This window comes from Cotesia glomerata, linkage group LG3, assembly GCF_020080835.1.
Source record: "Cotesia glomerata isolate CgM1 linkage group LG3, MPM_Cglom_v2.3, whole genome shotgun sequence".
In the NCBI taxonomy this organism is placed as follows: domain Eukaryota; kingdom Metazoa; phylum Arthropoda; class Insecta; order Hymenoptera; family Braconidae; genus Cotesia; species Cotesia glomerata.
The window spans coordinates 3583748-3599078 of NC_058160.1; the positions used below are offsets into that span (position 1 = coordinate 3583748).

General features: G+C 28.9%; 1 protein-coding gene across 9 annotated transcripts in view; it reads right to left on the reverse strand.

Moving 5' to 3' along the window:
* The window catches only part of LOC123260774 (transcription factor Sox-2-like), a 375090-nt gene that overhangs the window by 21652 nt on the left and 338107 nt on the right, over window positions 1-15331 (reverse strand). For 6 of the 9 annotated variants that reach the window (XR_006508516.1, XR_006508517.1, XR_006508515.1 and 3 more), the window contains one exon: window positions 386-419. The exons of 2 other annotated variants lie outside the window; for them this stretch is intronic. The gene's annotated coding sequence lies outside the window, so the exon portion shown is untranslated. Of the gene's footprint in view, window positions 1-291; window positions 420-15331 lie in introns of those variants that run through there. One more of the 9 variants, XR_006508510.1, reaches the window with a different exon arrangement.

The following is a 15331-nucleotide window of genomic DNA, read 5'->3' on the forward strand; positions in this document are numbered from 1 at the left end:
AGGTCATAAGTCCTACAAAATACTAAATGAGATAACTGTTTCTAATTTCAACAACTCAAGTATTGAAAAATGAGTACTAATATTTAACATGAACTCCGCGCTTCAATAAATAAGCTATTTTAAACATTTTTTTTTTAAATTAATGATACTACTAATTGCTCGTCTGTTGAGAATGTAAGGTGTGTGATTATAATGACAATAAAATAATGTGTGAATGTGCTGTTTGTTTCTCTAATGATCGTATCAATATCGGTGTAAAGATGTGTGGGAGTAGACACCAGCTAGACTCACCGTGATGCACGCGACAGTCGGGGGTTGCGATCCGCCGGCCTGGTTGCCTTAGGGGTTCGGGCTGCGCGTGAATCGCTCACGTGGGCCAAGACTCTTGGACGCGACCGTTGCTTGACGCATTCCAGTCCCTGTAACACACACGCCGTGTATGTTAATAAATACATTCATACTTATTATTATACTCTACCTATACTTTACTCAAATATCAGCACACTTTACTCTCACATGTTGCATACTTTCTTACTTTACTCCTTTTTGTACGTAAAGGTTTTCGTTAATTTTTCGAATTTTTAAATAAATAATTAAAAATATGTGGAATTTAATAATAAAAAATTAAAATTAATAAACGGAAGAAAATTTACTGTTAGGTTCATGAGAAAAATTGCCGTATTGTATTATAATCTAGGAAGCTTCATTACTATTTATTAGTAACAGCAATATTTTTCAAAGTTCACGTCGGTAAAATTTACACGGAAAAAAGTAAAATATAATAAATAACAGTCGATTTATAGTAAGTAAAGATCAACTGCTAAAAATTACCATTTCAAACAGTAAAATCGTGATTTTACTATTCACTATATAATATTTACCATTTAAACGTTACAATTTACTCTTTACATAGAAGGAAATACTATTTCAAACAGTAATATTCGCTATGTAAATGTCTAAAATGTTAAAGTATAATAATTAAGAATTCAGACTTTGATATTTATCATTTCGTACCTAAAAAATGATTTTATGATATGTAAAAAGTATAAAATAAAGTTAGTAAATTTCTAATACAAGCAACGTCAATATTTACAAAGTAAAATGGTAAATTTTAAATGCAACGCTAAAAATCAAACTGTAATTATTGACTAGCTTGGACTGGTAAAATGTATATTTTAAAAGTATAATTTTTACTGTTTCAAATGTTAAATTCTCCCAGAGTGAGACCCCCTTCTCTTTCATTTGAGTTTCCCTTCTCCTCATAATATGGACTATATATTGAAATGGCAATTTTTACTGTTTGAAACTGTAATTTTTTAAGATGAAAGAGTCGTTATTTATTATAGTGACAGCTACTAATCACTTATTTTGGATATTAAATTATAAATTGTGGCTTTTATACTTTCTACATTAAGTTCTGTAATATTTATATTTTTACCAGCCCGATGTCCGCTTTACTGTTTGAAACTATAAAAATTAACCGGAATCCGAGTGAATATTACAGTTTAATTTTTTCCGTGTAAGTACTCGACCGTAAAATAAAATAAAAATTCTAATGCAGCTTACCGAACACATAGAATAGAGTTATTATTGGAAATATTTTTACCAAAGGAATATTATTGTTATTATTTTTGTAGGTTTTATACTTTGAAAAACTAGATTTTCGTGTAATAAGAATAAATATTAAATAATTTTTTTGATTTAATTAATTTTTTAAGCTTATTTTACTTGAAAAAAAAATATATATCGCTAATAGTAAAAAAAAAAATTATGAATAACATTAAAGTACATTTTTACAAATAATATTCAACTAATTTCATAAAATTGAATTATAATGATAATTGTATAAAAGTGTTATTAGGATTAACTATAATTGAGCAACATCTGATTACGAAAATGTGTAATTTAATTTTTAAAATCAGTGGATACTACACAGAAAATTATTTTATTTCAATCAAGTAAATAAATGTGAGAAATTTCATCGTCTTGATTTGAGTAAATTTTACTTGATTTAAGAATCTTTCATGTTAATTCCAGACAGTGAAGCTTTTCAAAATTATTTTCTTGACTCAAAAATTTTTCTCTTGATTCAAGTTAATTCTTTTTTCTGTGTACCAACACTGATTCATTTTTACTAAAAAGGCCGGTTAATTTTTTAGTACTCTATAAACTAATATCGTAAAAATGAATAGTACTTTTAAATATTTTTGACATTGTACTTATGAATAATTATTAAAAGAATTGTAATTAGATCAAGAATTAATTAATGCCCCACTCTCATTTTCACGGTGATTTTTAAACAAAATTTCTTAAACAAAAAACAAAAATAATAATAAATAAAAAAAATGATATAAATGGTTGATTAATTTTCTTTAAACCATTAATTTAAAATTATTATTACTATTATTATCATATTTATAAAACTGCTGGTTACACGCGTGTACCTTATTCATTACAATCAACTTAAACACGTAACCCGAGGTCTTACCAACCGAAGAGTGTAAGAATAAAGGCTGAGAAACGTAATCATATCAAGGCATATAAAGATTTAATAATCTTAAATTTCTCGATTCTCTAGCTCCGTTTTCAATTTCAATCTCTCTTTATATATGTATTTTTACTAAATTAAAGCTCGAGGCGAAATTAATCTCAACTCCAGACCATACTAGTCAGTCCACCAACAAATTTGGGGAAGCTAATTAAAAGGTTACCGAGCACTGAGCAGTGAGTAGTGAGTATTAGAGGGAGCTTTCAGTGAAAAAAATGTTCGGTAAAAAATGATGAAGAGGAAAGCATAAAAAAAGTACATAACAGTAGTACCGCGAGACTATTCGAGCAGAGGCAGTGATGATGAAAAAGAGAGCACGGAAGGCGGGGAACAAAAAATGAGGACGCGAGGCGTCGCGACGTTATTACACGGTTCATTAGGGACGCAAACCCTCGGGCGATATCCCGCTCCGAACATTCACGAGAGGTGTACATTGAATAAAGATCAAGTGCGACGGGACGGTAGCAGATAGGTGCACTGATAGCAAAAAAATAACTAAAATCTCAGCGGATAATTTCGGGCCAGGTATTTTGTTGAATTTAATGAAGGAAATTTTGCAGAAAAACAAATTCAAACAAATCAAGAATTCGAAAGAGGAAAAATAGAACTATGAGTAATGAATTGATGTATAATACAAAATAAAACACACGCCGGATAATCTTGTCTGGGTGAAAATATAGATCGAGAGAGAGGAAAAGACTTCCGGCGGAACCACGATAGCAATCTTAGTATAGTCCCGAGTCCGCCATCGGAGGTTGAAGGGTAAAAACGAGTGGACTCTACCATGTTAGACCAGACCAGACCAGCAAAACCGAGTTAATGTCCCCATTTGTCCACTACCCTCAAGGACGATTTATCTCACCCTTTGTGCTCTCTGTAATCACCGAGCACCCCCGGGACCAATGTACTTTGATGTAAACATATACATTCATATAAAGTAATACAATATGCATAATTATTGTTTTGTAAAACATTTCTCGTGAAAAAATTTTGGTGTATGCATTGAGAGACAATTTTATTTAATAGTAATAAAATTTTATTACTATTTAATAAAACGTTTATTTGGCTAATAAAAGGGAAGGGAAAGTGAACAAGTAAGTTAGGTTAGGATGTCTCGTTGAAAAATCTTTATACTATTTATTTATTGAGATATTTATTAAAAGATTTTACTGTAAAAATATATTATAATTAATTGATGAATATTAATTTATTTTTAAATTAGATTTGTTTTAACGACTTAATATTCGTATAAATGACAGCAAATGAAAGCGACGCTCATGGCTATTTTAATAAACATATATTAGTATTTAAGAAAATTTTATTAAATACTAATAAAATTTTATTCATATGAAATATAATTTTATTAATATTAACTAAGTTTTTTTTTTTCAAGTCCAAATAAACTTTTTTATTACTATTAAATAAAATTGTCTCTCAGTATGGTCATATCAGGCCAGGTATGAGAATAAAAAATTTATTTAAAAATTTTTTAGTTTTTCTAGAAATTTTTACGTCAATTAACGTGTATTAAATAAGAAATAATTTAATGTGCATTAATTAATGTAAAAATTGATGTCAAATAAGCTTTTAAAAGAATTAAAAACGTTATTTTTATTTTAGAATCAAATACTTAGAAATTAACTCTCTTCTAGGGAGAAGATTCAGCGATCACGCGCCGCCTGTCGGAAATTTTCAACACTAAATTTGATTGAAAAATTGTATAGGCAATTATGACCTTATCAAACCATAAATGGGTAGAAGGAGAGAATTAAATGGTAAAAATGATGATCTAGTTGTTGTAGAGTTTTTTAAAATTAACTCGATAGGAATTATTACTACTTAGGTTATTAAATAATCAATCTCTATTAAAGTACCTACCAACCCTACCATTTAATTTACAATTCTTGATATTAATAACAGCTGTGAAATTTTATTTTTGAAATAAACTTTATGATCTCTAAAAAGATATTTATAATACGAATAATTGAGAAATGGTAACCGTTACCATCACAAACTATAATAGTTATCATCTAAGCTAAGAAACATTTCATATAAAAAATCATTATCCTCGATAGTAACCGTTACTTTCCTCAATAATAACTACTCCAATTCAAATTAAAAATATCGCGATACTTTATTATAGAGATTTCTATTAAATGATTATTAATTCTAATTGAAAAATTATTTATTTCAACACTGGAAAATTTTACTTCTATCTTTGATGATTGACACTACAAATTTCGCATTGTAGATAGTATAATTTAACTCTCTTCGTGCGGGTCTTTGTACACAGTAAAAAATTTTGCGTCATTGCGTCAAAAAATTTTGTGTTAAAAATTTTTATGTTAAATATTTAACACTTTTTCGTATTGATTTAACAGAATAAATGTTAAATTTACACACAAAAGTGCTAAATATTTAACACTACATGGAAAAAAGAAAACTGTAATATTCAGTCTGATTCCGGTTAATTTTTATAGTTTCAAACAGTAAAGCGGACATCGGGGTGGCAAAAATATAAATATTACAGAACTTAATATAGAAAGTATAAAAGCCACAATTTATAATTTAATATCCAAAATAAGTGATTAGTAGCTGTCACTATAGTAAATAATGACTCTTTCATTTTAAAAAATTACAGTTTCAAACAGTAAAAATTGCCAATTCAATATATAGTCCATATTATGAGGAGAAGGGGAACTCAGATGAAAGAGAAGGGGGTCCCACTCTGGAAGAATTCAACATTTGAAACAGTAAAAATTATACTTTTAAAATATATATTTTACCAGTCCAAGCAAGTCAATAATTACAGCTTGATTTTTAGCGTTGCGTTTAAAATTTACCATTTTACTTTGTAAATATTGACGTTGCTTGTATTAGAAATTTTCTAACTTTATTTTATACTTTTTACATATCATAAGATCATTTTTTAGGTACGAAATGATAAATATCAAAGTCTGAATTCTTAATTATTATATTTTAACATTTTAGACATTTACGTAGCGAATATTACTGTTTGAAATAGTATTTTCTTCCATGTAAAGAGTAAATTGTAACGTTTAAATGGTAAATATTATATAGTGAATAGTAAAATCACGATTTTACTGTTTGAAATGGTAATTTTTAGCAGTTGATCTTAACTTACTATAAATCGACTGTTATTTATTATATTTTACTTTTTTCCGTGTAAGTTTTTTGACGCAATAACGCAAAATTTTTTACTGTGCCAATATAATTACGGCTTTATAAAACAAGTGAAAATAACAAAAGTTCTCAAGAAGATTATCACAGTCAAGAATAATGAATACAAAATTAATTGAAAATAGCATAATAACAATTAGATTGTAATGACCTGGACCACCATGTAAACAAAATTCCAATACCTAACTGGGATCTCCTGTTGACACCGTTAATTAGTAATCCATTAATGTATTACAGTGACAAGTGATTTGTCGAGGATATTCCTCGTTGACCTGCCTGCAAACGATGCTCTCTACACTATCATGATTTAGGCATTTATGTATGTGTGTGTATGTATATACATAAGCCAATACAATATAATAATAATAACAATTATAATAATGATAATAACAGATATATAAGTTGAAAAAGGTTCAGAAGTGCCGCCGCTAAAGAGTGAATTCCTCGGATCCTCGGATGGAATTTCAGGCACGCGTGGTGCCGATCTCTGAGTAGAAGAGTTTAACTTCACTTCAGACCGATCACGATCCATCCATGCGGACTTTAATCATATCGGGATAATTTTATATATATTCCCATCCTCGGTACTCTTAATTTATTATCATAAGCATAAGTCATATTATTTTATGATCTTTTACCAGGTCACGTGAAAGCGTATTAAATTTATACCCGATTCGTTTTTATATTACATAACATATCCCATTAATATTAACATTCGCTATCGTCGGTTAAGAATAAAAAGTTATTAATTTATTGTTGTAGAAATTATTTACTAGATTTCATTATTATGATTGTTATTATTATTGTTTCCGTGAAAAAGTTTTCGGATATAGCCAATATATGGCATACTCTGGTCATAAACCGCCATATTAGGCTGTATATAAAAATAAAAAACTAATTTATAATTACAATAAATGATTTTTTAACGTCAGATGATTTAATAAATATTTATTAACATTTAATTAATCATTTATGAATTGTAATTTATAAAATATTAAAAAATATTTATTTATATTCCATTAATAAATAAATTGTCTTGAAACAAATAAATTTATTAACAGTTAATAACTTCTATCAGTGTGTCGTATTAAACGAGAATAGTTTACTAGTTGATTCAACTAAAAAACAATGTCTAGCTAAGCATTTTAAGAGACTCACAACAATTGTTTTACTCAATATTTTAAAATTAACTGTCCTGTAGCGAGAAAATTTAGTGGTCGTGCGCCATCTGTCGGAAATTTTCAACACTAAATTTGAAAAAAGTTTATTATTGACATATTAAGTCATACTAGCAACCTTGTAATCACTATGTGACTGCTGTGACTTGTGAACAATAAATAGATAAAATTTTGCTTTATTAAATAATGACTTTTGTTAAATTGCACTGTACTTTTCTGACAATTGACTTTTTTAAAGATAGAAGTTCATCCCGATGTTACACTCGTCAAGAGCTTTCATTTGAGTACCTACATGCATTTTTGATATATTTTTCATACATACATATATATAATATATATAAATGTATGAAAAATTGATGTGGGTACTCAAATGAAAGCTCTCGATGAGTGTAATGTCAGGGTGAGCTTTTATCTTGAAAAATATCATTGAATGACAAGATTCAATGTCATTTCTTAACGTTTTTAAAGATATAAGCTCATCCCGATGTTACACTCATCAAGAGCTTTCATTTGAGTACCCACATGTATTTTTGATATATTTTTCATACATACATATATATAATATATATAAATATATGAAAAATTGATGTGGGTACTCAAATGAAAGCTCTCGATGAGTGAAATGCCGGGATGTGCTTAAATCTTTAAAAATGTCAATAGTTCTCAAGATACAAGGTCATTTCTTAATTATGTATCTAGAAATAGAGTATTTTCGAATCCAGCCTGAATACTTATCATCATAAATTGACTATTGGTGAGAATGATATGAAACCTTGAAAAGGTACAACTCCAGGTTAAGATCTTTGCAACGATACCAAATTTAACCTTAAAAACCCATTTTATCGCTTATTCTCTTAATAATATAGATTAGAAAATTTTTTTTTCTAAAATCAATTATGCCCATATGAATTTCTTTGACAATGATTATATCAGAAATTTTTTTTGGCGGGTATCATTATTATTAACAAAAAGATTTTATCAACCCAAATGTTAAAATTCTCTATAAGAAAATAATTTGAGTACATTATTGTAAACAAATCCAGCTATTAATACACGATTTTGTGTGTACTGCAATTAAACTTGAGTGCACCCAGCACAAGCAGAGAAGCACAGCAAACATCGATTGTGAGCAAACAAGTGTAAGTACACATGCGGATGACGGATAAAGTAGATAAGGGACAGGATAGCAGACCAGGACCAGGACCAGAACTAGTTCGTACCCGGCATTTGGTATTGGCTACGTCAAAGTGGAAATCAGAAAGTGGAGCAGGACTCTGCTCAGTACTTAAGGGAATAGGACCCTGTAAGGGTGGAGCCTCTCCACATCTCTGTTCTTTCGATTCTCAAATATTTACAGCACTCGGCAAACATTCGCGGGCATTGTTCCACCGCGCTACTGTGTGTAAATTTAATCTCCATCGCTCTTCCCCTTAAACAGAAGCCAACTTGTCCATAATTGTATCAATAACAAGCGTCTGTTTGCTTTGTAAAAAAACTCAAAAATAGTTTTTTTATTTTTTCATATATTTATTATTTTTTTCTTCAGCTGACTAAAGCCAAAGAACCATTCCGGAGCTCGGAGCCGAAGAATAGACCAGGAATTCGCTGACTCGTCATGCACGACGTTAAAATATTTTTATCTCTCTTAAAGTTCAGCCAGTCGTGGTGACATCTTTATCGGCCGTTGCCAAGCAAAGCTCAGTCCTCACTCTTGGTCTTCCTCTAAAAACCACCTATCACCCTGTACCAGTGTTTTGTGTTGCTGTATACCAATGTAAGCATCACTACACTCTTTACTGTCGTCTTTTCTCGATAATTCTCCTCTACTTGTCCATCGTCCACCGATCCTCATCTTGGTATGCCCAATGCTTATACTATCAATACTTCACTCTCTCTACTCTTACATGCACATAAACTGCCCACACACTCCACACGATGTCTCAAGGTGTACATATACGACACACATATGTATACATTACAATACACGCGGCAGTGTTTGGTCTTTTGTCGGTGAATAGGCCCGAGAAAGGTGCCTCTGGGGTCAAATGCGTTTAGCTGTCCATGTGAGACACGTCGATGATGATCAAGAATTTAATGTATACAAACTATCTTTCCTTGCTAGACCGCGCGGCGTCTTGGTATGGGTACTAGAATGTAGTACAATGATTTTTATTGGAATTTTTTTTCGTGTTTTTCTTCTCTCGTTAGTTCACAATATTATGAATTGAGTTAATTTTTTGTGATTAACCAGTTTAAATCGATATTTTGGCCAAAAGGTGAGAGATGCAATAAAAGTGATAATGACTTTTATTTAGGAAATTTGATTCTCTACAAAGAAGTGTTCTTATATGATTTTTTCATATCTCGAATATTTTACTCAAAATTTGAGCTTTAAGTTTGGAGCAAATTTTTTATCCAAAATTTTGATAATTTTAACCCATATTTTTGACTTCCCGCTAAGAAAATCGAAGATTTTCAAAAATCGGGAAGTTATTGTTTTCACCCCGTTTTGCAAAAATCGAGTTTTCATCAGATCTCGACGTTTGAAGGTCACAGGAAGCTTCCCTGACTATCCCCGCGAGGTTGTCACTATGTGTGTGTGTGTGTGTGTGTGTGTGTGTGTGTGTGTGTGTGTGTGTGTGTTTATGTGTGTGTGAATCGCTTATAACTTTTGAACGACTAAACCGATCGGAACCAACCAAACGGCGTTCTAAAGAGTTCCCTCAAACTTAGATTTTCTGAGAATTTGAACGGATTCGGACCGATAGATTTTGAGAAATCTCAAAAAAAATAAGAAAAAAATCATTTTTAAAAGTGGTTTTTTTGGAATAACTTTTAAACGGTTCGATCAATCAACTCCAAAAACGAATCCGCCCTTAAACTTGAAAAACCACGTCGATCGCCGCTAATCCGGTCAAAATCGGTTGATTCGTTCGAGAGATAGCGTGAACGAAAGAAAACTGAAAAAAAACCGAAAAAAAGTGTTTTTTTCACATAACTTCGACATTTCTTATCGGATCGTTTTTGATGAAACAAAATAATTTTTAGAGCTTAAAAAACTGCGTCGATCGCCGCCTAAAACGTAAAAATCGGTTGATTGGTTCGAGAGATATCCTCGACGAAATATTTGGAAACAAGTGTTTTTTCAACATAACTCTGACATTTTTTGGAATAACTTTTAAACGGCTCTACCAATCAATTCCAAAAACTAATCAGATCTTAACATAAAAAAACCACGTCGATCGCTGCCAACCGCGTAAAAATCGGTTCATTCATTCAAAAGTTATTGCGGCTTAAAAATTTGAAAAATTGTGTTTTATCAAACTTCTATCAGACCTTTGAGCTCGAAGAGCTCAAAAGCATAAAAAGTTATCCCTTTAAGCTCAGAGAGCTCAAAATAACATATTAAATATGTTCTAGATGTTATTTTCTCTCGTCCTAATTTTTATAAAAATCTGAACGACCAGTTTTGTGAAATAAAATAAAGTCTGTGATTTTCCATAAGGATCAATGGCAAAGGCAAAAATATGTAAATATTAATATCTTTTTTTTCAGTTATCTCGGTAAGCCTCCAAAAATTTAAATGGTTAATTAAGATATTATTATGTACCTATATGCCAAGTTTCATAAAATTCTGAACGTAAATTCTAAAACCTGTAGTACTACTTTAAAGTGATATTTTGGAATGAAGAAATTTTTTATTAAAAATTTTAAGAAATATCAACTTTTATTTTTTTTTTAGTTGGATTTGAATTGATATGTTGGATAAAAGGTAAGATATAAGATAAAAGTGACAAGGGCTTTATTTGTAGAAAATTAAATTTTCTTTAAAAAAAGTCTCTTGTTATTTTTTTGCAGCTCGAATATTTCACCCAGAATTTGAATTTAAAATTTTGAAAAAATTTTTTATACAATAATATAAGAAGAAATCTTAACCCAAATAATTTTCTTAGTATTTGTAAAAATGAATATATGAGTGTGAAAAAGAATGTTATTTATTTATTAATACTTATTGACAAAAAAAATAAAAGTTATTCATGCTGGCTGAATAACATTTGTGTATGAATGCTAAATATCACGTTACGAATGTTGTTCTCAGAAACGTTAATTTTGCAAAAATTGTCGTGTGTCGGGCGTACTTAAAGTTCTGCACGTGCAGATTAAAATGCATGGCTGATGCGAGTAAGAAAGGAGAGAAAAGAGAAAATTTAAATTAAATATCAAGTGAGAAACAATTAATGAAGCCTGTATGCATGAATTAAATTAAATGTTATGTTTTATGATTACAATATATTTATAATGATAATAACCGGAGAGAGAGGATCTGGTGTGGGTGTGGGGTGTCGCGATATATCAGGAACACGGTGTCGGGTTGTGTAACATAAATGCTTATATTGTGTTGCTGCAGTGGCACAACACGACAACTGTCCGATGCTGGCATTCTGGAAAATCACTTGCTTACTTCTGTGTTTACGGCATCTCATCTTGCGGCTGATACGTTATTTTAGGTATATATGAGTAAATTATAAATATAAATAAATAAATAGTAATTTAAGTTTGAGTGATGATAAGATTATTTTATGACACTGATGAAGGATTTATTTTTATTTAGCAAAATTTAATTCATTAATGATTCATTCATTGGACCATTTTTAAAAAATTACTATTACTAATTTAATAAATTACTTTTCATTATTAATAAATTTAATTTTTAATTTTCGTTTACTTTTTTTGGAGTAAAAATTTTATAAAAATATTTATTTGAATATTTTCTATAAAAGCCCATTTTTTGATACCGAATAAAAGGAAAAAATCAATTTTATGATTAATCAGAATTTAAACATTAGATATTAGTAAAAAATAAAATTATTAAATCATTAAGTCTAACAAATATTTATCAAAAATTAATGAATTATTCATAAGAACGCTATTTTGCATAAAGAATATTTACTATTTTATTTAATAAGTTTAATTTTTAATTTTTGGTCTACATTTTTTTGGTAAAAAAATTTTTCAGAAATATTTATGTTAATATTTCTATGACAAGTAAATTTTTGATACCGAAAAAATGTAGAAATAAAAAAAAAAGTTAATTCGAGAAATAATTAAGGTATTTTTAATAAATGATTATTGCTTATTAACTATCGATAAATATTATTTGAAAAAAAAAAATATAAATAATAACAATTAAGTAAAATTCTGCTTTATTAATGTTACAAATATTAATTTACGACGGAAAAAAAATAATTAAAAAATACCAAACATTAATTTATCTTAAAGAAATTTTTGAAAAAAATTCTACTGTCATCAGAATTATTTTCATCACTTAAAATTTATCAATATTATTAATTTATTGTTTTATTAATCGATCTCAATACTTTGCATAAATAATAAGTTCCACAGAATATCAAAAACTTCTTCAATATAAATAACCAGCCGGAGGTTCATAAATTCAAAAGCTACCCGTTACATTCATGAATACGATACAATTAAATTTAAAGATTTAGCGATATTTATCACCCCGTAAAGGTGAAAAACACCAACATGTGTATCGAGAGCGACACCTACGCCCGTTATTGCTCTCGCTTATATTATTATGAATAAATATCAGCATATGTGTTACTTAAGGTGTGCAAGTTTTTTACTTGGTACTTCTTACTCCTTACTATTTACAGTCGGAGTAAGTCTGCTCCAAGAAATCGTAACTTGTCGTGTTTATATCGGTGGGTTGCCGACGGCGTTCTTAGTCGTGCAAATGGCTCGCAAAGGAGCGTTAAAATCATGAGAAATTTAAAAAACCTTTCTCTCTTTTTTTATTCTTATTTATTTCTTCTTCTGCATACTCATTCACGCTGAATGCAAAGTGCAAACTCTGGAATTAAATGAATGGAGAAGAAAACATTCAAACATATATGTCTATATATTAACATTGGGACATTTTCGCGTAATTATTTTTTTTTAGTGTTTCAGTAACTTCTATAATAATTGTCATTATACGGGAGGCGATGATAATGACAATAATAAGAATGGCAAATAACCGTTTAGTAGTTTGTTGTCCGGCTTGTACACAGAAAAAACTAAACTATAATAAATAACAATAAATTTATATAAATACTTAAAACAGTAAACTCGGGATTTTAACAGGTAATTTATGATATTTATTATTCAAATGTTACCATTAAATAATTATATCGATGGTGTAACTCCTTATTTTTTAGAGGGTGATTTTTTAACATTTCGCACTGATAGAAGGATTTCTTAACATTTAAGAACCCGAGTGGAAAAATAACTACGGTTTTAGGTCTCAAAATGCTATAAAATGAGGTTTGTCTCAGTCTAAGCCTCACCATTTAAAACTCATGCCAGGAAAAACCTCATTTAGTACGCAATATTCCGGATTGAGACAAAAATGAGACATTTCTAAAGAACATTTAAATTTGAAATGAGGTTTATCTAATACACTAAATTTTCTTACTCCGGGGCCCAAAGTCAGATATGTCTCATATACGGCCTCAACATATGACTGTAGATCGATAGAGGGATGTCTCACACACGTGTCTTAATTTTAATGACGTATACCTAAGACAAATCTCATTTTTGGTCAGACTGAAAAATCTTGTATTATATGTATATAATTCATAGTTTTATTTTATTTAAATTAGACTTAAATTTATAAAATGAAAAGTTCGAATTTAATTCAATTGAAAAAAAATTTTATTTATTAATAATAAATCAATACCAGTACATACTAGAATGAATACTATTAATTAATTTAATTTAATAACTGATTAAGTACATTACTGAATTTTGTAAAATTCTATATATAACTATTAATCAATTGAAGAGTTTTTGAGATAATTTTCATCATTATTATCACCAGTTTCATTATTATCATTGTCATCGTCATCATAATCATCATTATCACTTCTGATCCTATAAATCAGCGACCAGTATTTTCATCCACATAAATATTGTCCAGCAGATCTTTATCATCTGGAATAACATTATTATAATTTATTTTAATTCAAAAATAGTTTGGTTTTGTACCATCCAAATTTACATTTATATAGTTACTTACCACTTATTTTCAAAATTTTAGCATCTAACACTTCAAATAATTTTGATCGTTCATTTTTCCACTTTAACTTTACACTAGCGTTTTCATATCGTGAATAGACAGGTATGTATGAAGTTTTAATTGTCTGTAATTGTTTTGATTTAGTCCAAAAAATAAGCGCATATATTCCAGACATTTTTACAAAAATTTTTCACTTTAGTCAAGGAAATCAACAATAAAGTTAAAAATAACAAACTGATCACAATTAGTTTATTTGAACTTTTCACTTTATACAATATGAGAAGTGCTCAATATGAAAGCCTAAGAAGTACTAACCGGGATATTCTTGAGATTGTTTAACTATGCTCGATTTTACTTGGTATGTATACATTGTTGTACATGTATACATGTTGTACATAGCCAGACATGGCCAAAATTTTTTTGAAAGTAGTGTAGACAAATAAAATTTTTATAGCTCTTTAAAGTATTAGAGTCGTAAAAATTGAAAGGCTTTCTTTGTATTTTAGTTCTTTTCAAGGGTACAAAATTTTTAAGTATACGGGTTTCGGAAAGAATTGTTCCAATATTTAAACATTGTGTTTATTACTTATGAAAATTCATTATTTATGAAAATATATTTTTGATTTGTCAGCTATTTTAATTTTTTTATTAAGAAAAAAAATGAATAATACTTTCTGTCATTAAGTCATGCGATTTTAAGTATGGATCACCAGATAAATTTATGAAATAATTCGTTTACACATTAGAGAGTTGTCGCTTACTCTGTCTCAAGTAAGAACTAGATAAAGCATAAAATATAATATTTCAAGTAAACTAAAAATATATAATAATAAAATTCGACATAAATAATACCATAAATAATAAAATTCAACATAAATAATACCGTACTTTTATACACATTTTAACATCGTTATAAGAAAATATTTCTAAGTTCCAAATTATACCTTCTATCAAAAGAGAAAATTTTTCTAAGTGTATAAATGTGGAAATATTTCTAAGTCCCACATTATATATCTCATTTACTTCTCACTTCAAAATATTTGGATTGAGAGCGAAATGAGACTTTAAAGTAATTACTCGTTGACCGAAGTGTTTGAGGTCTTCTGGAGACTTTTCCGAAAAATAATGACTATTTGAGACATGAATGAGACAAACTCACATTTGAGACCTAAAACCGTAGTTATTTTTCGACTCGGGAAGATTTCTTTGTATTTAAAGAAATATTTTTTAAATACTAAGAAATGATGTTTAAGAAATGATTTCTTAAATACAAAGAAATCTTCTTAAATACTAAGAAATCCTTCTATCAGTGTGATGTAGTAATAG